The sequence below is a fragment of the Mobula hypostoma genome, chromosome 1 (assembly GCF_963921235.1).
Source record: "Mobula hypostoma chromosome 1, sMobHyp1.1, whole genome shotgun sequence".
NCBI classification, from domain to species: Eukaryota; Metazoa; Chordata; class Chondrichthyes; order Myliobatiformes; family Myliobatidae; genus Mobula; species Mobula hypostoma.
The window spans coordinates 254884674-254909191 of NC_086097.1; the positions used below are offsets into that span (position 1 = coordinate 254884674).

At 48.3% G+C, this 24518-nt stretch overlaps 2 non-coding genes across 2 annotated transcripts; both read left to right on the forward strand.

The window, feature by feature from the left end:
- The first annotated feature begins 8982 nt into the window (after positions 1 to 8982).
- On the forward strand, positions 8983 to 9068 carry trnay-gua (transfer RNA tyrosine (anticodon GUA)). Its single transcript is given in 2 exon segments — positions 8983 to 9019; positions 9033 to 9068. It is a non-coding gene; the product is annotated as a tRNA-Tyr (tRNA).
- A 15226-nt stretch (positions 9069 to 24294) lies between these two features.
- On the forward strand, positions 24295 to 24380 carry trnay-gua (transfer RNA tyrosine (anticodon GUA)). Its single transcript is given in 2 exon segments — positions 24295 to 24331; positions 24345 to 24380. It is a non-coding gene; the product is annotated as a tRNA-Tyr (tRNA).
- The last annotated feature ends 138 nt before the right edge of the window (positions 24381 to 24518 follow it).

Consider the following 24518-nt stretch of genomic DNA (forward strand, 5'->3'; position numbering starts at 1 on the left):
GGAATAGGAGGCCCAGGGAGAAGAAAAGGCGTGTGTGGCGGCGGGGGCGGGGGGAACCGAGAGGATGGGCAAGGGGTATAGTCAGAGGGACAGAGCGAGAAAAAGGAGAGCGATAGAAAGGATGTGTGTATAAAAATAAATAACGGATGGGGTACGAGGGGGAGGTGGGGCATTAGCGGAAGTTAGAGAAGTCAATGTTCATGCCATCAGATTGGAGGCTACCCAGACGGAATATAAGGTGTTGTTCCTCCAACCTGAGTGGGGCTTCATCTTTACATTAGACGAGTCCGTGGATAGACATATCAGAATGGGAATGGGATGTGGAATTAAAATGTGTGGCCACTGGGAGATCCTGCTTTCTCTGGCGGACGGAGCATTGGTGTTCAGAAAAACGGTCTCCCAGTCAGCGTCAGGTCTCGCCAGTATATAGAAGGCCACATCGGGAGCACCGGACGCAGCATATCACCCCAGCCGACTCACATGTGAAGTGACGACTCACCTGGAAGGACTGTCTGAGGCCCTGTATGGTGGTACGGGAGGAAGTGTAAGGGTATGTGTATCACTTGTTCCGCTGACAAGGATAAGTGCCAGGAAGGAGATCAGTGGGGAGGGATGGGGCGGGCGGGGGGGGCGGGGCGGTACGACGAATGGACAAGGGAGTCGCGTAGGGAGCGATCCCTGCCCAAAGCAGAGAGAGAGAGTGGGTGAGGGAAAGATGTGCTTAGTGGTGGGATCCCGTTGGAGGTGGCGGAAGTTACGGAGAATAATATGTTCGACCTAGAGGCTGCTGGGGTGGTGGGTGAGGACCAGAGGACTAATTCCGTTAGAAGGATCAGAGTGGTGGTAGAGGGGAACTGATTAGGTCTGGAATCCAAAAAGTAGCGGAGAGCTTTGAGACCTTACTGATGGGGGATGGAAGTATATAGGGACTGGAAATCCATGGTGAAAATAAAGCGGTGGGGGCCAGGGAACTTAAAATCATCGAACAGTTTAAGAGCGTGAGAAGTGTCACGAACATAGGTAGGAAGGGATTGAACAAGGGGGGATAACACCGTGTCGAGGTACGCAGAAACAAGTTCGGTGGGGCAGGAGCAAGCTGAGACAATAGGTCCACCAGGACAGACAGGTTTGTGGATCTTGGGTAGGAGGTAGAAATGGGAAGTGCAAGCTGTGGGAACTATAAGGTTGGTAGCAGTGGATGGGAGATCCCCTGAGCGGATAAAATCGGTGATAGTGTGGGAGACAATGGCCTGGTGCTCCTTAGTGGGGTCACGATCGAGGGTAAATAAGAGGAGGTATCCGCGAGTTGTCGCTGTGCCTCGGTAAGGTAGAGGTCAGTACGCCAGACTACAACAGCACCCCGCTTATCGGCCGGTTTAATGGTAAGGTTAGGATTAGTGCGGAGGGAGGGGAGAGCAGAGCGTTCGGAACGAGTAAGGCTGGAATGGGAACGAGGTGCGGTGAAGTCGAGACGGTTGATGTCCCGTCGGCAGTTAGCAATAAAGAGATCCAGAGCAGGCAGAAGACCAGAGCGGGGTGTCCATGAAGAGGAGAAGAATTGAAGACGGGAGAAGGGGTCATCGGCGGGGGTGGAAGAGTCCTTGCCGAAGAAGTAGGCTCGGAGACGGAGACGGCGGAAGAAGAGTTCCGCATCATGGCGAACGGGGAACTCGCTGAGGTGTGGGCCAAGGGGGACAAAGTTGAGGCCCTAATTGAGGACAGAGCGTTCTGCCTCAGACGGTTAAAGGTCGGAGGGGATGGAAAAGACCCGGCACGGATGAGAGCTGAGATCAGAGGGGGAAGGAGGGAGGCTGGGGGTGTCAGTGGAGAGGGGAGGGTTGGGGTGTGGGCCCAGGAGCCTACGGTAGGATCTGAGGGACACGGGGTTGCAGAGTGATGGTGGGGGAAGGGGAGACGGGAGTCACAATAGCAGCACATAAAGACCCGGCCTGGAGTTCAAAACTGGAGTCGCAGTTGGTGGTAGCGCAATCACTTTGAAGGTGTCCATGGTCGTTGCTGGAGTCCAGGTTTTGAATATGCCCTGAGGTGCTGGAGCCGGCGAGATCGATGGCAGCGGCCGCAATCTGAAGTTCATGCCTGCTAGCATCAGGGCCAGCAGGCTCTGGGGTCTGCAGATGGAATCAATACCGTAATTAGATAAGAGCAGACCATGGGCAGGGAAAAAAAGTCTCAAAGCCCCGATGGCCTCATTATCTCACGCAGACAGTAGAAGGAAGAAACTCCGCCTGCCATGAGGATCGAGCGCCGCGAACTTGCCGATGCAGCGCCCTGGAAGCAACCGACGACAGTCCGACTCTGAGTCGGTCCGAAATCTTCGAGCCTCCGACCAGCGCTCCGACACCGAGCACCGAGCACCATCTCTGCCGAAGGCTTCACCCAAGTCCAGACCGCCAAGCAACAGGCAAAGCCGAGGATTCGGGGAATTCCCCTCCGGAGATTTCGGTTCACACAGTAGCAGCGGCAGCGAAGCAGGCCTTTCAGAAGTTTCACCAGATGTTCCTCCGTGTTCTCACGTCTGCCTCCATCAAATCAGAATTGTGCAGGGCTTTCTACATGACAGGTAACAGATATTCATCACCGGAGCAAGTGTACAGAGGAAGAGACCGACACAAAGGCCCAGATGGAACATCGGTGACCTCTTCGTTGGAAAACATTTAGCAATCAGTCTAGGATGGGCGATTCCAAAGTGCACGAGCAAGGGATGCCAGAATCTGAATTTCGGCGCATCGTTGGAGGGCACCGTTGAAAGCGAAGGCAGCTGACGACTTTGTTAACGGACCTGTGTCGTTTCCATATATCCACTGAAGTGTAATTTGGCTTAACTAATATGGCGGCACAAGTCGGAAGAAAAATCTTCATATTTCTGCAAGAGCTTTGAAGTGGGAGCTATGAAACAGAAGAGGCAGATGTGCATTAAGTGTACAGGAAAATGAAATTGGAGCGCCCTGCAGAAGCGAGCTCTTGGAACAGCTGGTTTGCAGTGTGCATATGTCTGCAGTGTTTTGTCCCTCCTATCATCGTCCAGGAGAGAGGCAAATCGTCCAGTGATGATGAAATTCAATCATTGAGCTTTTCAGCTGATTTGTCATTTGGCTGTAGTTTTCCAAAAGTGTCGGAAAATGCGTCCACGAAATAGACAGGAATGGCAGATCCGAGAATACTCTGTTTGATAGCAGTGTAGATTTCCAGCGGAATGTTGAGTCGTAGATGGAGTTATACAATCTGCCGGAAGAAATGAATGACGCGGCCATCTCCTTGGTTCATGAAGAAGTTCTGCTTCTGACACATGAGTTCCCGCCGGGTCGTAGTAATACAAGAATGGTGAATAAAAACATAAAAACAGAGAAAATAGGTCCAGGAGTAGGCCATTCAGACCTTCGAGCCTGCTCCGCCATTCAGTATGATCATGGCTGATCATCCAACTCAGAACCCTGTACCTGCCGTCTCTCCATACCCACTGATCCCTTTAGCCACAAGGGCCATTTCTAATTCCCCCTTAAATATAGCCAATGGACTGGCCTCAACTGTTTCCTGTGGCAGAGAATTCCACAGATTCACCACTCTCTGTGTGAAGAAGTTTTTCCTAATCTCGGTCCTAAAAGGCATCCCCTTTATCCTCAAACTGTGACCCCTCGTTCTGGACTTCCCCAACATCGGGAACAATCTTCCTGCATCTAGCCTGTCCAATCCCTGTAGGATTTTATACGTTTCAATAAGATTGATTCCTGGGATGGCAGGACTTTCATATGATGAAAGACTGGATGAAGGAGGCTTATACTCGTTGGAATTTAGAAGATTGAGGGGGGATCTGATTGAAACGTATAAAATCCTAAAGGGATTGGACAGGCTAGATGCAGGAAGATTGTTTCCGATGTTGGGGAAGTCCAGAACGAGGGGTCACAGGTTGAGGATAAAGGGGAAGCCTTTTTAAACCGAGATTAGGAAAAACTTCTTCACACAGAGAGTGGTGAATGTGTGGAATTCTCTGCCACAGGAAACAGTTGAGACCAGTTCATTGGCTATATTTAAGAGGGAGTTAGATATGGCCCTAGTGGCTAAAGGGATCAGGGGTTATGGAGGGAAGGCTGGTGCAGGGTTCTGAGTTGGATGATCAGCCATGATCATACTGAATGGTGGTGCAGGCTCGAAGGGCCGAATGGCCTACTCCTGCACCTATTTTCAATGTTTCTATGTTTGCTATGTTTCTAACCCCCCTCAATCTTCTAAATTTCAACGAGTATAGGCCTAGTCGATCCAGTCTTTCATCATATGAAAGTCCTGCCATCCCAGGAATTAATCTGGTGAACCTTCTTTGTAATCCCTCTACGGCAAGAATCCCCTTCCTCAGATTAGGTGACCAAAACTGCATACAATACTCCAGGTGTTGTCTCACCTAGGCCTTGTAAAACTGCAGTAGTACCTCCCTGCTCCTGAACTCGAATCTTCTTCCTATGAATGCCAGCATGCCATTCGCCTTTTTCACTGCCTGCTGTACCTGCATGCCCACTTTCAATGACTGGTGTATAATGACACCCAGGTCTCATTGCACCTCCCCTTTTCCTAATTGGCCAACATTCAGATAATAATCTGTTTTCCTGTTTTTGCCACCAAAGTGGATAACCTCACATTTTTCCACATTAAATTGCATCTGCCATGAATTTTCTCACTCACCTAACCTATCCAAGTCACCCTGCATCATCTTAGCATCCTCCTCACAGCTAACACTGCCACCCAGCTTCGTGTCATCCGCAAACTTGGAGATGCTGCATTTAATTCCCTCATCCAAGTCATTAATATATATTGTAAGCAACTGGGGTCCCAGCACTGAGCCTTGCGGTAACCCACTTGTCACTGCCTGCCATTCTGAAAAGGTCCCGTTTATTCCCACTCTTAGCTTCCTGTCTGCCAACCAATTCTCCATCCACATCAATACCATACCCCCAATACCGTGTGCTTTAAGTTTGTACACTAATCTCCTGTGTGGGACCTTGTCAAAAGCCTTTTGAAGATCCAAATATACCATATCCACTGGTTCTCCCCTATCCACTCTACTAATTGCATCATCAAAAAATTCTGAGATTCGTCAGACATGATTTTCCTTTCACAACCCCATGCTGACTTTGTCCGATGAGTTCGTCGCTTTCCAAATGTGCTGTTATCAGATCTTTGAGAACTGACTCTAGCGTTTTCTCCACCACCGACGTTAGGCCAACCGGTCTATTATTCCCCGGTTTCTGTGTCCCTCATTTTTTAAAAAGCGGGGTTACATTAGCCACCCTCCAATCCTCAGCAACTAGTCCAGAATCTAACGAGCTTTGAAAAATTATCACTAATGCATCCACTATTTCTTGGGCTACTTCCTTAAGCACTCTGGGATGCAGACTATCTGGCCGTTCGGATTTATCTGCCTTTTTCCCTTCAAGGTACCTAGCAAAACTTCCCTACTAACATGTATTTCCCTCAGTTCGTCCATCTTACTGGATACTCTGTCCTCTACTATTTCGGGAAGATTATTTATGTTCTCCTTATTGAAGACAGAACCAAAGTAATTATTCAATTGGTCTGCCATGTCCTTGCTCCCCATAATCAATCCACCTGTTTCTGTCTGTAGGGGACCTACATTTGTCTTCACCAATCTTTTTCTTTTCACATAGCTATAAACGCTTTTACAGTCAGTTTTTATGTTCCCTGCCAGCTTTCTCTCATAATCTTTTTTCCCTTTCCTAATTAAGCCCTTTGTCCTCCTCTGCTGGACTCTGAATTTCTCCCAGTCCTCAGGTGAGCCGCTTTTTCTGGCTAATTTGTATGTTTCTTCTTTCGAATTGATACTATCCCTAATTTCCCTTGTCAGCCACGGGTGCACTACCTTCCCTGATTTATTCTTTTGCCAAACTGGGATGAACAATTGTTGTAGTTCATCCATGCGATCTTTAAATGCTTGCCATTGCATATCCACCGTCAATCCTTTAAAAGACATTTGCCAGTCTATCTTAGCTAATTCACGTCTCATACCTTCAAAGTTACCCTTCTTTAAGTTCAGAACCTTTGTTTCTGACTTAGCTATGTCACTCTCCATCTCAATGATGAATTCCACCATATGATGGTCACTCTTATGCAGGAGGGTGCTAACTGTAGTGTTGCTGGTGATATGTGTGTGTTGACGGGCCAGATTTCAGCTGCGGTGAATATGCATATTCACAGAAGCGACGCATTACACGGTATGTTTCGGTGTCTCTGTGAGGAAGTGATTGTACGCTGAATGTTTGTCGCTACATTGAAGTGGAGATATCAATTCCAACTGCAATAACAATCGGTTGTAAAAATAGAGAGAAGTATAATTCTTTGCATGCGCGAGAATGAATTGTCGTTCGCGGACATGAAAGGTGACAGTGGGAGAGAGCGACCGTATGTGTGTCTGAGTGGTCGGTTGATGATTGAGTGAGTGTGTCTGTGTGTGAGCTGATGATTGTGCAACGGTGAGCAGTGCCAGGTATGCAATGGTGCTTGTGGCGCAGAGCAAATTACAGGAGGTAAATCGGATGTGCTGGGGAATTAGCTCAAATGGTAGAGCGCTCGCTTAGCATGCGAGAGGTAGCGAGATGGATGCTCGCATTCTCCATTGACATTTTGAATCCGAAGGCACTCGTCTCATCAAGTTGCTCTGAAGTTTGGAATGTACAGAAGATAGGGGTGGCGGAGAGGGAGAGGAACATAGAAACATAGAAACATAGAAAATAGGTGCAGGAGTAGGCCATTCGGCCCTTCGAGCCTGCACCGCCATTTATTATGATCATGGCTGATCATCCAACTCAGAACCCAGCCTTCCCTCCATACCCCCTGACCCCTGTAGCCACAAGGGCCATATCTAACTTCCTTTTAAACATAGCTAATGAACTGGCCTCAACAGTTTGCTGTGGCAGAGAATTCCACAGATTCACCACTCTCTGTGTGAAGAAGTTTTTCCTAACCTCGGTCCTAAAAGGCTTCCCCTCTATACTCAAACTGTGACCCCTCGTTCTAGACCTCCCCAACATCGGGAACAATCTTCCCGCATCTAGCCTGTCCAATCCCTTTAGGATCTTATACGTTTCAATCAGATCCCCCCTCAATCTTCTAAATTCCAACGAGTACAAGCCCAGTTCATCCAGTCTTTCTTCATATGAAAGACCTGCCATCCCAAGAATCAATCTGGTGAACCTTCTTTGTACTCCCTCTATGGCAAAGATGTCTTTCCTCAGATTAGGGGACCAAAACTGCACACAATACTCCAGGTGTGGTCTCACCAAGGCCTTGTACAACTGCAGTAGTACCTCCCTGCTCCTGTACTCGAATCCTCTCGCTATAAATGCCAGCATACCGTTCGCCTTTATCACCGCCTGCTGTACCTGCATGCCCACTTTCAATGACTGGTGTATAATGACACCCAGGTCTCGTTGCACCTCCCCTTTTCCTAATCGGCCACCATTCAGATAATAATCTGTTTTCCTATTTTTGCCACCAAAGTGGATAACTTCACATTTATCCACATTAAATTGCATCTGCCATGAGTTTGCCCACTCACCCAACCTATCCAAGTCACCCTGCATCCTCTTAGCATCCTCCTCACTGCTAACACTGCCACCCAGCTTTGTGTCATCCGCAAACTTGGAGATGCTGCATTTAATTCCCTCATCCAAGTCATTAATATATATTGTAAACAACTGGGGTCCCAGCACTGAGCCTTGCGGTACCCCACTAGTCACCGCCTGCCATTCTGAAAAGGTCCCGTTTATTCCCACTCTTTGCTTCCTGTCTGCTAACCAATTCTCCACCCACACCAATACCTTACCCCCAATACCGTGTGCTTTAAGTTCGCACACTAATCTCCTATGTGGGACCTTGTGAAAAGCCTTTTGAAAATCCAAATATACCACATCCACTGGTTCTCCCCTATCCACTCTACTAGTTACATCCTCAAAAAATTCTATGAGATTCGTCAGACATGATTTTCCTTTCACAAATCCATGCTGACTTTGTCCGATCATTTCACCGCTTTCCAAATGTGCTGTTATCACATCCTTGATAACTGACTCCAGCAGTTTCCCCACCACCGACGTTAGGCTAACCGGCCTATAATTCCCCGGTTTCTCTCTCCCTCCTTTTTTAAAAAGTGGGGTTACATTAGCCACCCTCCAATCCTCAGGAACTAGTCCAGAATCTAACGAGTTTTGAAAAATTATCACTAATGCATCCACTATTTCTTGGGCCACTTCCTTAAGCACTGTGGGATGCAGACCATCTGGCCCTGGGGATTTATCTGCCTTCAATCCCTTCAATTTACCTAACACCACTTCCCTACTAACATGTATTTCGCTCAGTTCCTCCATCTCACTGGACCCTCTGTCCCTTACTATTTCTGGAAGATTATTTATGTCCTCCTTAGTGAAGACAGAACCAAAGTAATTATTCAATTGGTCTGCCATGTCCTTGCTCCCCATAATCAATTCACCTGTTTCTGTTTGCAGGGGACCTACATTTGTCTTTATCAGTCTTTTCCTTTTTACATATCTATAAAAGCTTCTCAGTCAAAGGAAAGGGGAAAATCTGCTGCGTTGAATGCAGATACGAGGAGCAGCCAGCTGACAGCTGGTGTTTCAGTAATGTATGAGTAGCAGACGACCATTCAGACAGAAATCAGTTCAGTGGTCGAAAGGAAATTGCCCTGGACACTGGGTGAAATGAGAAAGCTGAGTAGCCTTTGATTTTGACAAGCAAAGAGGATCAAAGAGCTGTGTTCGAGTCGCACCGAGAATGGTGATAAGCTTGGTGATGTGCGTCATCCGGTCGCCTGTGGCCCATAGTGCTTGAAGGACTAGATATTACAATTGGCAGGTTGTTGCTGTGGGTGGAGAGACACTAGGATGAAAATCTGCATAATCATTGTCGATAGGAGCCAACGTGGCAAAGCTGGGTGTCGCTTTTCCTTCGATAGCTCAGTTGGTAGAGCAGAGGACTGTAGAGGAAATGGAGTCATCCTTAGGTCGCTGGTTCAAATCCGGCTCGAAGGATCGGGACTTCTTTTACTACGCCGATCATCAATTCCGTATTACAGAGCTTCTCGGTGGCACAAGACTGCGGTCCGAATTGCTCCGAGTCGTGACGGGATAGAATACAGAGGCATCTAATCACATAACAGGCACGGCCAGCAGATCACTGGATCACATTTCAGAGCGCTATGTCCTCACGCTTGCTGCTCTGACAGTATGACAACTCTCACTGGTCCTAAAGTAACACAAAGATAGAAATATTAGATTGGATATGATTAGATGATGAGGACACTCAGTCCTCGTTTACTGTAATTTTAAAATGCAGGCGTTAAAAAATGATACAATATTCCTCCGGTATGATATCACAGAAACACAAGACAGACCAAGACTAAAACTGACAAAAAACACATAATTCTACCGTATAGTTGCAACAGTGTAAAACAATACCGTAATTTGATAAGAGCAGACCATGGGCACGGGAAAGATTTCTCAAAGCCCCGATGGCCTCATCAACTCACGCAGACAGTAGAAGGAAGAAACTCCCCCTGCCATGAGTTTCCAGCGCCTCGAACTTGCCGATGCAGCGTCCTCGAAGCACCGGACCACAGTCCAACTCTGAGTCCGTCCGAAAACTCCCAGCCTCCGACCAGCGCTCCCACACCGAGCACCGAGCAACCTCTCTGCCGAATGTTTCCACCCGGACCCCGGCCACCAAGCAACAGGCAAAGCCGACGATTCAGGTCAATCCCCTCCGGAGATTTTCGATCACACAGTAGCAGCGGCAGCGAAGAAGGAATATCAGAAGTTTCACCAGATGTTCCTCCGTGCTCTCACGTCTGCCTCCATCAAATCAGAATTGTGCACGGCCTCCTACTTGACAGATAACAGATATGCATCACCGGAGCAAGTGTACAGAGGAAGAGACCGACACAAATGCCCAGATGGAACATCGGTGACCTCTTCGTTGGAAGACATTTAGCAATCAGTCTAGGTTGAGCGATTCCAAACTGCACGAGCAAGGGATGCCAGAATCTGAATTCCGGCGCATCGTTGGAGGGCACCGTTGAAAGCGAAGGCAGCTGACGGCATTGTTATCGGCCTAATGTCGTTTCCATATATCCGCTGAGGTGGAATTCGGCTCATCTGTGTGGTGGCACAAGTCTGGTGAAAAATCTTCAAATTTCTGCAAGAACATTGAAGTGGGAGCTGTGAAACAGAAGAGGCAGATGTGCATTAAGTGTACAGGAGCATGAAATTGGAGCATCCTGCACAAGCGAGCTCTTGGAACAGCAGGTTTGCAGTGTGCGTATGTCTGCAGTGTGGTGTTCCTCCTATCATCGACCCGGAGAGAGGCAAATCGTCGAGTGATGATGGAATTCAGTCATTGAGCTTTTCAGCTGATTTGTCATTTGGTTGTCCTTTTCCAAAAGCGTCGGAGAATGCGGCAACGGAATAGACAGGAATAGCAGATCCGAGAATGCTCACTTTGATAGCAGTGTAGATTTCTAGCAGAATATTGAGTCGTCGATGAAGTTTTACAATCTGTCAGAAGAAATGGATCCGTGGCCATCTCCTTGGTTCATGACGATGTTCTGCTTCTGACACATGAGGTCCCACCGGCGCGTGATAATACAGGAAAGGTGAATTGGAAAGGTTGCTAACTGTGGTGGTGTTGGTGATATGTGTGTGCTGAGGGGCGAGATTTCAGCTGAGGTGAATACGCATGTTCACGGAGGTGACGCATTACACGGTATGTTTCGGTGTCTCTGTGAGGAAGTGATTGTACCTTGAATGTTTGTCGCTACATTGAAGTGGAGATATCAATTCCAACTGCCGTTACAATCGGTTGTAAAAATAGACACAAGTATAATTCTTTGCATGCGGGAGAATGAATTGTCGTTTGGGGACATGAAAAGTGACAGTGGCAGAGAGCGACCGTATGTGTGTCTGAGTGGTTGGTTGATGATTGAGTGAGTGTGTCTGTGTGTGAGCTGATGATTGTGCAACGGTGAGCAGTGGCAGACATGCAATGGTGCTTGTGGCGCTGAGCAAATTACAGGCGGTGGATCGGATGTGCTGGGGAATTAGCTCAAATGGTAGAGCGCTCGCATAGCATGCGAGAGGCAGCGAGATCGATGCTCGCATTCTCCATTGACTTTTTGTATTCACAGGCACTTGTCTCATCAAAGTGCTCTGAAGTTTGGAATGTACAAAAGATAGGTGTGGCGGAGGGCGAGAGGAACGTGTCTCAGTCAAAGCAAAGGGGAAATTTGCTGCGTTGAAAGCAGATGCGAGGAAAAGCTAGCTGGCACCTGGTTTTTCCAGTAATGCATGCCCTGCAGTCGAGCATTCAGACAGAAATCAGTTCAGTGGTCAAATGGAAATTGCCCTGGACACTGGGCGAAATGAGTAGCCTTTGATTTTGACAAGCAAAGAAGATCAAAGAGCTGTGTTGGAGTCACAGCGAGAATGGTGGTAAGTTCGGTGCTGTGCGTCATCCGGTCGCCTGTGGCTTATAGTGCTGGAAGAACTAGATATTACAATTGGCAGGCTGTTGCCATCTGTCGAAAGACGCCAGGATGAAAATCTGCATAATCATTGTCGGTATGAGCCAACGTGGTGAAACTTGGTGTCGCTTTTCCTTCGATAGCTCAGTTGGTAGAGCGGAGGACTGTAGAGGAAATGGAGTCATCCTTAGGTCGCTGGTTCGAATCCGTCTCGAAGGATCGGGACTTCTTTTACTACGCGCATCATCAAGTCCCAACTACAGAGCTTCTCGGTGGCACAAGACTGCACTCCGAATTGCTCCGACTCGTGACGGGATAGAATACAGAGGCATCTAATCACATAACAGGCAAGGCCAGCAGATCACTGGGTCACATTTCAGAGCGCTATGTCCTCACGCTTGTTGCTCTGACAGTACGACAACTCTCACTCGTCCTAAAGTAACACAAAGATAGAAATACTAGATTAGATTAGATTAGATGATGAGGACACTCAGTCCTCGTTTACTGTAATTTTAAAATGCATGCGTTTAAAAATGATACCATGTTCCTCCGGTATGATATCACAGAAACACAAGACAGACCAAGACTAAAACTGACCAAAAAAAAAACAACATAATTCTACCGTTTAGTTATAACAGTGTAAAGCAATACCGTCAACTCACATCAAAGTTGCTGGTGAACGCAGCATGCAAGGCAGCATCTCCAGGAAGAGGTACAGTCGACGTTTCAGGCCGAGACCCTTCGTCAGGACTAACTGAAGGAAGAGTTAGCAAGAGATTTGAAAGTGGGAGGGGGAGGGGGAGATCCAAAATGATAGGAGAAGACAGGAGGGGGAGGAATGTAGCCAAGAGCTGCACAGTTGATTGGCCAAAGGGATATGAAAGGATCATGGAACAGGAGGCCCAGGGAGAAGGAAAAGGCGTGTGTGGCGGGGCAGGGGTGGGGTGGGGGGGCGGAACCGAGAGGATGGGCAAGGGGTATAGTCAGAGGGACAGAGCGAGAAAAAGGAGAGCGATAGAAAGAATGTGTGTATAAAAATAAATAACGGATGTGGTACGAGGGGGAGGTGGGGCATTAGCGGAAGTTAGAGAAGTCAATGTTCATGCCATCAGATTGGAGGCTACCCAGACGGAATATAAGGTGTTGTTCCTCCAACCTGAGTGGGGCTTCATCTTTACATTAGACGAGTCCGTGGATAGACATATCAGAATGGGAATGGGATGTGGAATTAAAATGTGTGGCCACTGGGAGATCCTGCTTTCTCTGGCGGACGGAGCATTGGTGTTCAGAAAAACGGTCTCCCAGTCAGCGTCAGGTCTCGCCAGTATATAGAAGGCCACATCGGGAGCACCGGACGCAGTATATCACCCCAGACGACTCACATGTGAAGTGTCGCCTCACCTGGAAGGACTGTCTGAGGCCCTGTATGGTGGTAAGGGAGGAAGTGTAAGGGTATGTGTATCACTTGTTCCGCTTACAAGGATAAGTGCCAGGAGGGAGATCAGTGGGGAGAGATGGGGGCGGGGGGCGGTACGACGAATGGACAAGGGAGTCGCGTAGGGAGCGATCCCTGCCGAAGGCAGAGAGAGAGAGTGGGGGAGGGAAAGATGTGCTTAGTGGTGGGATCACGTTGGAGGTGGCGGAAGTTACGGAGAATAATATGTTCGACCTGGAGTCTTGTGGGGTGTCGGGTGAGGACCAGAGGACTAATTCCGTTAGACGGAGCAGAGTGGTGGTAGAGGGGAACTGATTAGGTCTGGAATCCAAAAAGTAGCGGAGAGCTTTGAGACCTTACTGATGGGGGATGGAAGTATATCCATGGTGAAAATAAAGCGGTGGGGGCCAGGGAACGTAAAATCATCGAACAGTTTAAGAGCGTGTAAAGTGTCACGAACATGGGTAGGAAGGGATGGAACAAGGGGGGATAAAACCGTGTCGAGGTATGCAGAAAAAAGTTCGGTGGGGCAGGAGCAAGCTGAGACAATAGGTCTACCAGGACAGACAGGTTTGTGGATCTTGGGTAGGAGGTAGAAACGGAAACTGCGGGGTGTGGGAACTATGAGGTTGGTAGCAGTTGATGGGAGATGCCCTGAGCGGATAAAGTCGGTGATAGTGTGGGAGACAATGGCCTCGTGCTCCTTAGTGGGGTCACGATCGAGGGTAAATAAGAGGAGGTATCCGCGAGTTGTCGCTGTGCCTCGGTAAGGTAGAGGTCAGTACGCCAGACTACAACAGCAACCCCCTTATCGGCGGGTTTAATAGTAAGGTTAGGATTAGTGCGGAGGGAGGGGAGAGCAGAGCGTTCCGAAGGAGTGAGGTTGGAATGGGAACAAGGTGCGGTGAAGTCGAGACCGTTGATGTCCCGTCGGCAGTCAGCAATAAAGAGATCCAGAGCAGGCAGAAGACCAGAGCGGGGTGTCCATGAAGAGGAGGAGAGTTGAAGACGGGAGAAGGGGTCATCGGTGGGGGTGGAAGAGTCCTTGCCGAAGAAGTAGGCTCGGAGACGGAGACAGCGGAAGAAGAGTTCCGCATCATGGCGAACGCGGAACTCGCTGAGGTGTGGGCGAATGGGGACAAAGGTGAGGCCCTTACTGAGGACAGAGCATTCTGCCTCAGACAGTTAAAGGTCGGAGGGGATGGTAAAGACCCGGCATGGATGAGAGCTGGGATCAGAGGGTGGAGGGGGGAGGCTGGGGGTGTCAGTGGAGAGGGGAGGGATGGGGTGAGAGGAAGATGGAGCCTCTGAGGGCCGAGGAGCTGACGGTGGGATCTGAGGGAGACGGGGTTGCAGAGTGATGGTGGGGGAAGGGGAGACGGGAGTCACAATAGCAGCACATAAAGACCCGGCCTGGAGTTCAAAACTGGAGTCGCAGTTGGTGGTAGCGCAATCACTTTGAAGGTGTCCATGGTCGTTGCTGGAGTCCAGGTTTTGAATATGCCCTGAGGTGCTGGAGCCGGCGAGATCGATGGCAGCGGCCGCAATCTGAAGGTCATGCCTGCTAGCATCAGGGCCAGCAGGCTCTGGGGTCTGCAGATGTAATCAATATCGTAGTTTGATAAGAGCAGACCATGGGCAGGGAAAAAAAGTCTCAAAGCCCCGATGGCCTCATTATCTCACGCAGACAGTAGAAGGAAGAAACTCCGCCTGCCATGAGGATCGAGCGCCGCGAACTTGCCGATGCAGCGCCCTGGAAGCAACCGACGACAGTCCGACTCTGAGTCGGTCCGAAATCTTCGAGCCTCCGACCAGCGCTCCGACACCGAGCACCGAGCACCAACTCTGCCGAAGGCTTCACCCAAGCCCAGACCGCCAAGCACCAGGCAAAGCCGAGGATTCGGGGAATTCCCCTCCGGAGATTTCGGTTCACACAGTAGCAGCGGCAGCGAAGCAGGCATTTCAGAAGTTTCACCAGATGTTCCTCCGTGTTCTCACGTCTGCCTCCATCAAATCAGAATTGTACACGGCCTCCTACATGACAGGTAACAGATATTCATCACCGGAGCAAGTGTACAGAGGAAGAGACCGACACAAAGGCCCAGATGGAACATCGGTGACCTCTTCGTTGGAAGACATTTAGCAATCAGTCTAGGTTGGGCGATTCCAAACTGCACAAGCAAGGGATGCCAGAATCTGAATTTCGGCGCATCGTTGGAGGGCACCGTTGAAAGCGAAGGCAGATGACGGCATTGTTACCGGCCTTATGTCATTTCCATATATCCGCTGAAGTGTAATTTGGCTCAACTAATGTGGTGGTACAAGTCGGAAGAAAAATCTTCATATTTCTGCAAGACCTTTGAAGTGGGAGCTGTGAAACAGAAGAGGCAGATGTGCATTAAGTGTACAGGAAAATGAAATTGGAGCGCCCTGCAGAAGCGATCTCTTGGAACAGCTGGTTTGCAGTGTGCATATGTCTGCAGTGTGTTGTCCCTTCTATCATCGTCCAGGAGAGAGGCAAATCGTCCAGTAATGATGAAATTCAATCATTGTGCTTTTCAGCTGATTTGTCATTTGGCTGTAGCTTTCCAAAAGTGTCGGAAAATGCGTCCACGAAATAGACAGGAATGGCAGATCCGAGAATGCTCTCTTTGAAAGCAGTGTAGATTTTCAGCGGAATGTTGAGACGTAGATGGAGTTTTACAATCTGTCGGAAGAAATGGATGACGCGGCCATCTCCTTGTTTCATGAAGAAGTTCTGCTTGTGACACATGAGTTCCCGCCGGGTCGTAAGAATACAGGAAAGGTGAATAGAAACATAGAAACATAGAAAATAGGTTCAGGAGTAGGCTATTCGGCACTTCGAGCCTGCTCCGCCATTCAGTATGATCATGGCTGATCATCCGACACAGAACCCTGTACCTGCCGACTCTCCATACCCACTGATGCCGTTAGCCACAAGGGCCATTTCTAACTCCCCCTTAAATATAGCCAATGAACTGGCCTCAACTGTTTCCTGTGGCAGAGAATTCCACGGATTCACCACTCGCTGTGTGAAAAAGGTTTTCCTAATCTCGGTCCTAAAAGGCTTCCCCTTTATCCTCAAACTGTGACCCCTCGTTCTGGACTTCCCCAACATCGGGAACAATCTTCCTGCATCTAGCCTGTCCAATCCCTGTAGGATTTTATACGTTTCAATAAGATTGATTCCTGGGATGGCAGGACTTTCATATGATGAAAGACTGGATGAACTAGGCTTATACTCGTTGAAATTTAGAAGATTGAGGGGGGATCTGATTGAAACGTATAAAATCTTAAAGTAATTGGACAGGCTAGATGCAGGAAGATTGTTTCCGATGTTGGGGAAGTCAAAAACGAGGGGTCACAGTTTGAGGATAAAGGGGAAACCTTTCAGAACCGAGATTAGGAAAAACTTCTTCACACAGAGAGTGGTGAATCTGTGGAATTCTCTGCCACAGGAAACAGTTGAGGCCAGCTCGTTGGCTATATTTAAGAGGGAGTTAGATATGGCCCTAGTGGTTGAAGGGATCAGGGGGTATGGCGGGAAGGCTGGTGCAGGGTTCTGAGTTCGATGATCAGCCATGATCATACTGAATGACGGTGCAGGCTCGAAGGGCCGAATGACCTAATCCTGCACCTATTTTCTATGTTTCTATGTTTGCTATGTTTCTATCCCCCCCTCAATCTTCTATATTCCAACGAGTATAGGCCTAGTCGATCCAGTCTTTCATCATATGAAAGTCCTGCCATCCCAGGAATTAATCTGGTGAACCTTCTTTGTAATCCGTCTATGGCAAGAATCCCGTTCCTCAGATTAGGTGACCAAAACTGCACACAATACTCCAGGTGTGGTCTCACCTAGGCCTTGTAGAACTGCAGTAGTACCTCCCTGCTCCTGTACTCGAATCCTCTTCCTATGAATGCCAGCATGCCATTCGCCTTTTTCACTGCCTGCTGTACCTGCATGCCCACTTTCAATGACTGGTGTATAATGACACCCAGGTCTCGTTGCACCTCCCCTTTTCCGAATTGGCCAACATTCAGATAATAATCTGTTTTCCTGTTTTTGCCACCAAAGTGGATAACCTCACATTTTTCCACATTAAATTGCATCTGCCATGAATTTGTCCACTCACCTAACCTATCCAAGTCACCCTGCATCCTCTTAGCATCCTCTTCAGAGCTAACACTGCCACCCAGCTTCCTGTCATCCGCAGACTTGGAGATGCTGCATTTAATTCCCTCATCGAAGTCATTAATATATATTGTAAGCAGCTGGGGTCACAGCACTGAGCATTGCGGTACCCCACTAGTCACTGCCTGCCATTCTGAAAGGGTCGCGTTTATTCCCACTCTTAGCTTCCTGTCTGCCAACCAATTTTCTATCTACATCAATACCATACCCCGAATACAGTGTGCTTTAAGTTTGCACACTAATCTCCTGTGTGGGACCTTGTCAAAAGCCTTTTGAAGATCCAAATATACCATATCCACTGGTTCTCCCCTATCCAGTCTACTAATTGCATCATCAAAAAATTCTGAGATTCGTCAGACATGATTTTCCTTTCACAACCCCATGCTGACTTTGTCCGATGAGTTCGTCGCTTTCCAAATGTGCTGTTATCAGATCTTTGAGAACTGACTCTAGCGTTTTCTCCACCATCGACGTTAGGCCAACCGGTCTATTATTCCCCGGTTTCTGTGTCCCTCATTTTTTAAAAAGCGGGGTTACATTAGCCACCCTCCAATCCTCAGCAACTAGTCCAGAATCTAACGAGCTTCGAAAAATTATCACTAATGCATCCACTATTTCTTGGGCTACTTCCTTAAGCACCCTGGGATGCAGACTATCTACCTAACAAAACTTCCCTACTAACATGTATTTCCCTCAGTTCGTCCATCTCACTGGATCCTCTGTCCCCTACTATTTCGGGAAGATTATTTATGTTCTCCTTATTGAAGACAGAACCAAAGTAATTATTCAATTGGTCTGCCATGTCCTTGCTCCCTGTAATCAATTCACCTGTTTTTGTCTGTAGTTCATCAATGCGATCTTTAAATGCTTGCCATTGCATATCCGCCGTCAACCCTTTAAAAGACATTTTCCAGTCTATCTTAGCTAATTCACGTCTCATACATTCAAGGTTACCCTTCTTTAAGTTCAGAACGTTTGTTTCTGAATTAGCTATGTCACTCTCCATCTCAATGATGAATTCCACCATATGATGGTCACTCTTATGCAGGAGGGTGCTAACTGTAGTGTTGCTGGTGATATTTGTGTGTTGACGGGCCAGATTTCAGCTCCGGTGAATATGCATATTCACAGAAGCGACGTATTACACGGTATGTTTCGGTGTCTCTGTGAGGAAGTGATTGTACACTGAACGTTGGTCGCTACATTGAAGTGGAGATATGAATTCCAACTGCAATAACAATCGGTTGTAAAAATAGACAGAAAGATAATTATTTTCATGCAGTAGAATGAATTGTCGTTTGGGGACATGAAAGGTGACAGTGGCTGAGAACGACTGTATGTGTGTCTGAGTGGTTGGTTGATGATTGAGTGAGTGTGTCTGTGTGTGAGCTGCTGATTGTGTAACGGTGAGCAGTGGCAGGCATGCAATGGTGCTTGTGGTGCTGAGCAAATTATAGGAGGTGAATCGGATGTGCTGGGGAATTAGCTTAAATGGTAGAGCGCTCGCTTAGCATGCGAGAGGTAGCGAGATCGATGCTCGCATTCTCCATTGACGTTTTGTATTCAGAGATATTCGTCTCATCAAGTTGCTGTGAAGTTTGGAATGTACAGAAGATAGGGGTGGCGGAGAGAGAGAGGACGGTGTCTCAGTCAAAGGAAAGGGGAAAATCTGCTGCGTTGAATGCAGATACGAGGAGCAGCCAGCTGACAGTTGGTGTTTCAGTAATGTCTGAGTAGCAGGCGTCCATTCAGACAGAAATCAGTTAAGTGGTCGAAAGGAATTTGCCCCGGACACTGGGCGAAATGAGAAAGCTAAGTAGGGTTTGATTTTGACAGGCAAAGAAGATCAAAGAGCTGTGTTGGAGTCGCACCGAGAATGGTGATAAGCTCGGTGATATGCGTCGTCCGGTCGCCTGTGGTCCCTAGTGCTGGAAGGACCAGATATTACAATTGGCAGGCTGTTGCCATTGGTCGAAAGACACCAGAATGAAAATCTGTTTAATCATTGTCGGTAGGAGCCATACTTAGGTCGCTGGTTCGAATCCGGCTCGAAGGATCGGGACTTCTTTTACTACGCCGATCATCAATTCCGTATTACAGAACTTCTCGGTGGCACAAGACTGCAGTCCGAATTGCTCCGACTCGTGACGGGATAGAATACAGAGGCATCTTATCACATAACAGGCAAGGCCAGCAGATCACTGGATCACATTTCAGAGCGCTATGTCCTCACGCTTGCTGCTCTGACAGTATGACAACTCTCACTCGTCCTAAAGTAACAGAAAGATAGAAAGCAACATACATCAAAGTTGCTGGTGAACGCAGCAGGCCAAGCAGCATCTATAGGGAGAGGCGCAGTCGACGTTTCAGGCCGAGACCCTTCGTCAGGACTAACTGATAGAAATATTAGATTAGATTAGATTAGATGATGAGGACACTCAGTCCTCGTTTACTATAATTTTAAAATGCAGGTGTTAAAAAATGATACAATGTTCCTCCGGTATGATATCACAGAATCACAAGACAGACCAAGACTAAAACTGACAAAAAACACATAATTCTACCGTATAGTTGCAACAGTGCAAGGCAATACCGTAATTTGATAAGAGCAGACCATGGGCACGGGAAAGAATTCTCAAAGCCCCGATGGCCTCATCAACTCACGCAGACGGTAGAAGGAAGAAACTCCCCCTGCCATGAGTTTACAACGCCTCGAACTTGCCGATGCAGCGTCCTCGAAGCACCCGACCACAGTCCAACTCTGAGTCCGTCCGAGAACTCCCAGCCTCCGATCAGCGCTCCCACAGCGAGCACCGAGCAACCTCTCTGCCGAACGATTCCACCCGGGCCCCGGCCACCAAGCAAAAGGCAAAGCCGAGGATTCGGGGCAATCCCCTCCGGAGATTTTCGATCACACAGTAGCTGCGGCAGCGAAGAAGGAATTTCAGAAGTTTCACCAGATGTTCCTCCGTGCTCTCATGTCTGCCTCCATCAAATCATAATAGTGCAGGGCCTCCTACTTGACAGATAACAGATATGCATCACCGGAGAGGCCGCGTGTAGCAAGTGTACAGAGGAAGAGACGGACTCAAAGGCCCAGATGGAACATCGGTGACCTCTTCGTTGGAAGACATTTAGCAATCAGTCTAGGTTGGCCGATTCCAAACTGCACGAGCAAGGGATGCCAGAATCTGAATTTCGGCGCATCGTTGGAGGGCACCGTTGAAAGCGAAGGCAGCTGACGGCATTGTTATCGGACCTGTGTCGTTTCCATATATCCGCTGAGGTGCACATCGGCTCATCTGTGTGGTGGCACAAGTCGGGTGAAAAATCTTCAAATTTCTGCAAGAACATTGATGTGGGAGCTGTGAAACTGAAGAGGCAGATCTGCATTAAATGTACAGGAACATGAAATTGCAGCGCCCTGCACAAGCGAGCTCTTGGAACAGGAGGTTTGTAGTGTGTATATGTCTGCAGTGTGTTGTCCCTCCTATCATCGACCCGGAGAGAGGAAAATCGTCTACTGACGATGGAATTCAGTCATTCAGCTTTTCAGCTGATTTGACTTTTATCTGTAGTTTTCCAAAAGTGTCGGAGAATGCGGCAACGAAATAGACAGGAATGGCAGATCCGAGAATGCTCTCTTTGATAGCAGTGTAGATTTCCAGCAGAATGTTGAGTCGTAGATGGAGTTTTTCAATCTGCCGGAAGAAATGGATGACGCGGCGAACTCCTTGGTTCATGAAGATGTTCTGCTTCTGACACATGAGGTCCCGCCGGGGCGTAATAGTACAGGAAAGGTGAATTGGAAGGGTTGCTAACTGTGGTGTTCTTGGTGATATGTGCGTTTTGACGGGCCAGATTTCAGCGGAGGTGAATACGGATATTCACGGACGCGACGAATTACACGGTATGTCACGGTGTCTCTGTGATGAAGTGATTGTACGCCGAATGTTTGACGCTACATTGAAGTGGAGATCTCAATTCCAACTGCAATAACAATCGGTTGTAAAAATAGACAGAGGGATAGTTCTTTGCATGCGGGAGAATGATTTGTCGTTTGGGGACATGAAAGGTGACAGGGGCAGAGAGCGACCGTATGTGTGTCTGAGTGGTTGGTTGATGATTGAGTGAGTGTGTCTGTGTGTGAGCTGTTGATTGTGCAACAGTGAGCAGTGACAGGCATGCTATGGTGCTTGTGGCGCTGAGCAAATTACAGGAGGTGAATCGGATGTGCTGGGGAATTAGCTCAAATGGTAGAGCGCTCGCTCAGCATGCGAGAGGTAGCGAGATCGATGCTCGCATTCTCCATTGACGTTTTGTATTTAGAGGCACTGGTCTCATCAAGTTGCTGTGAAGTCTGGAATGTACAAAAGATAGGGGTGGCGGAGAGCGAGTGGAACGTGTCTCAGTCAAAGGAAAGGGGGAAATCTGCTGCGTTGAAAGCAGAGACGAGGAACAGCCAGCTGGCAGCTGGTCTTTCAGGAATGCATGAGCTGCAGACGACCATTCAGTCAGCAATCAGTTCAGTGGTCAAAAGGAATTTGCCCTGGACTGTGGGGTAAATGGGAAAGCTGAGTAGCCTTTGATTTTGACAAGCAAAGAAGATCAAAGAGCTGTGTTGGAGTCGCACCGAGAATGGTGATAAGCTCGGTGATGTACGTCATCCGGTCGCCTGTGGCCCCAGGTGCTGGAAGGACTAGATATTGCAATTGGCAGGCTGTTGCTCTGGGTCGAGAGACACCAGGATGAAAATCTGCATAATCATTGTTGGTAGGAGACAATGTGGCGAAGCTTGGTGTCGCTTTTCCTTCGATAGCTCAGTCGGTAGAGCGGAGGACTGTAAAGGAAATGGAGTCATCCTTAGGTCGCTGGTTCGAATCCGTCTTGAAGGATCGAGATTTCTTTGACTACTCGGATCATCAATTCCGTAGTACAGAGCTTCTCAGTGGTACAAGACTGCAGTCCGAATTGCTCCGAGTCGTGACGGGATAGAATACATAGGCATCTAATGACATAACAGGCAAGGCCAGCAGATCACTGGGTCACATTTCAGAGCGCTATGTCCTCACGCTTGCTGCTCTGACAGTACGACAACCCTCACTTGTCCTAAGGTAACACTGAGATGGAAATATTAGATTAGATTAGATCAGGTTAATCAATACCGCAATTTGATATGAGCAGACCATGGGCACGGGAAAAAAGTCTCAAAGACCCGATGGTTCATCATCTCACACAGACGGTGGAAGGAAGAAACTCTCCCTGCCATGATCTTCAAGCGCCTCGAACTTGCCGATGCAGCGTCCTGGAAGCACCGGACCACAGTCCAAACTCTGAGTCCGTCCGAAAACTTCGAGCCTCCGAAGAGCGCTCCGACACCGAGCACAGAGCAACCTCTCTGCCGAAGGATTCCACCGGGACCCCGCCGCCAAGCAACATGCAAAGCCAAGAATTCGGGGCATTTCCCTCCGGAGATTTCCGATCACACAGTAGCCGCGGCAGCGAAGCAGGCATTTCAGAAGTTTCACCAGATGTTCCTCCGTGCCTCACGTCTGCCTCCATCAAATCAGAATTGTGCACGGCCTCGTACTTGACAGGTAACAGATATACATCACCAGAGAGGCCGCGCGTAGCTTTGAAGTGGGAGCTGTGAAATAGAAGAGGCAGATGTGCATTAGTGTACAGGAGCATGAAATTGAAGCGCCCTGCACAAGCGAGCTCTTGGAACAGCAGGTTTGCAGTATGCGTATGTCTGCAGTGTTTTCTCCCTCCCTATCATCGTCCAAGAGAGAGGCAAATCGTTCAGTGATGATGAAATTCAGTCATTGAGCTTTTCTGCTGACTTGATATTTGGCTGTACTTTTCCAAAAGTGTTAGAGAATGAGGGAACGAAATAGATAGTAATGGCAGATCCGAGAATGCTCACTTTGATAGCAGTGTAGATTTCCAGCAGAATGTTGAATCGTAGATGGTGTTTTACAATCTGCCAGAAGAAATGGATGACGCGGCCATCTCCTTGGTTCATGAAGAACTCCTGCTTCTGACACACGAGGTCCCACCAGGGCGAAATGATCCAGGAAAGGTGAATGCGGAAAGGTTGTTAACTGTGTTGTTGGTAATATGTGGGTGTTGACGGCCCAGATTTCAGCTGAGGTGAATCTGCATGTTCACGGACGTGATGCATTACACGCTATGTTTCGGTGTCTCTGTGAGGAAGTGATTGTACGCCGAATGTTTGTCGCTACATTGAAGTGGAGATATCTATTCCAACTGCCGTTACAATCGGTTGTAAAAATAGACAGAAGGATAATTCTTTGTATGCGGAAGAATGAATTGTCGTTTGGGGACATGAGAGGTGACAGTGGCAGAGAGCGACCGTATGTGTGTCTGAGTGGTTGGTTGATGATTGAGTGAGTGTGTCTGTGTGTGAGCTGCTGATTGTGCGACGGTGAGCAGTGACAGGCATGCAATGGCGCTTGTGGCGAAAAGCAAATGACAGAAGGTGAATCGCATGTGCTGGGGAATTAGCTCAAATGGTAGAGCGCTCGCTTACCATGCGAGAGGTAACGAGATCGATGCTCTCAGTCTCCATTGGAATTTTGTTTTCAGAGGCACTCGTTTCATTAAATTGCTCTGAAGTTTGGGATGTACAAAAGACACGTGTGGCGGAGAGGGAGAAGAACGTGTCTCAGTCAAAGGAAAGGGGCAAATTTGCTGCGTTGAAAGCAGATACGAGGAAAAGCTAGCTGGCAGCTGGTGATTCAGTAATGCATGAGCTGTAGTCGGCCATTCAGAAAGAAATCAGTTCAGTGGTTAAATGGAAATTGCCCTGGACACTGGGCGAAATGAGAAAGCGGAGCAGCCTTTGATTTTGACAGGCAAAGAAGATCAAACAGCTGTGTTGGAGTCGCACCGAGAAAGGGGATAAGCTCGGTGATGTGCGTCATCCGGTCGCCTGTGGCCCGTAGTGCTGGAAGGACTAGATATTGCATTTGGCAGGCTGTTGCTGTGGGTCGACAGACACTAGGATGAAAATCTGTATAATCGTTGTCGGTTGGAGCCAACGTGGCGAAGCTTGGTGTCGCTTTTCCTTCGATAGCTCAGTTGGTAGAGCGGAGGACTGTAGAGGAAGTGGAGTCATCCTTAGGTCGCTGGTTCGAATCCGGCTCGAAGGATCGGGACTTCTTTTACTACGCATCATGTCACAATGGCGTGGGCAAGGGAGCAAGGGTGGACCTAAATGCAAGACACATCTTGTGAGGCTACTTAGATTTAGTTTATTGTTCGATACCAGGAGAGCAAGGCAGGAGCAG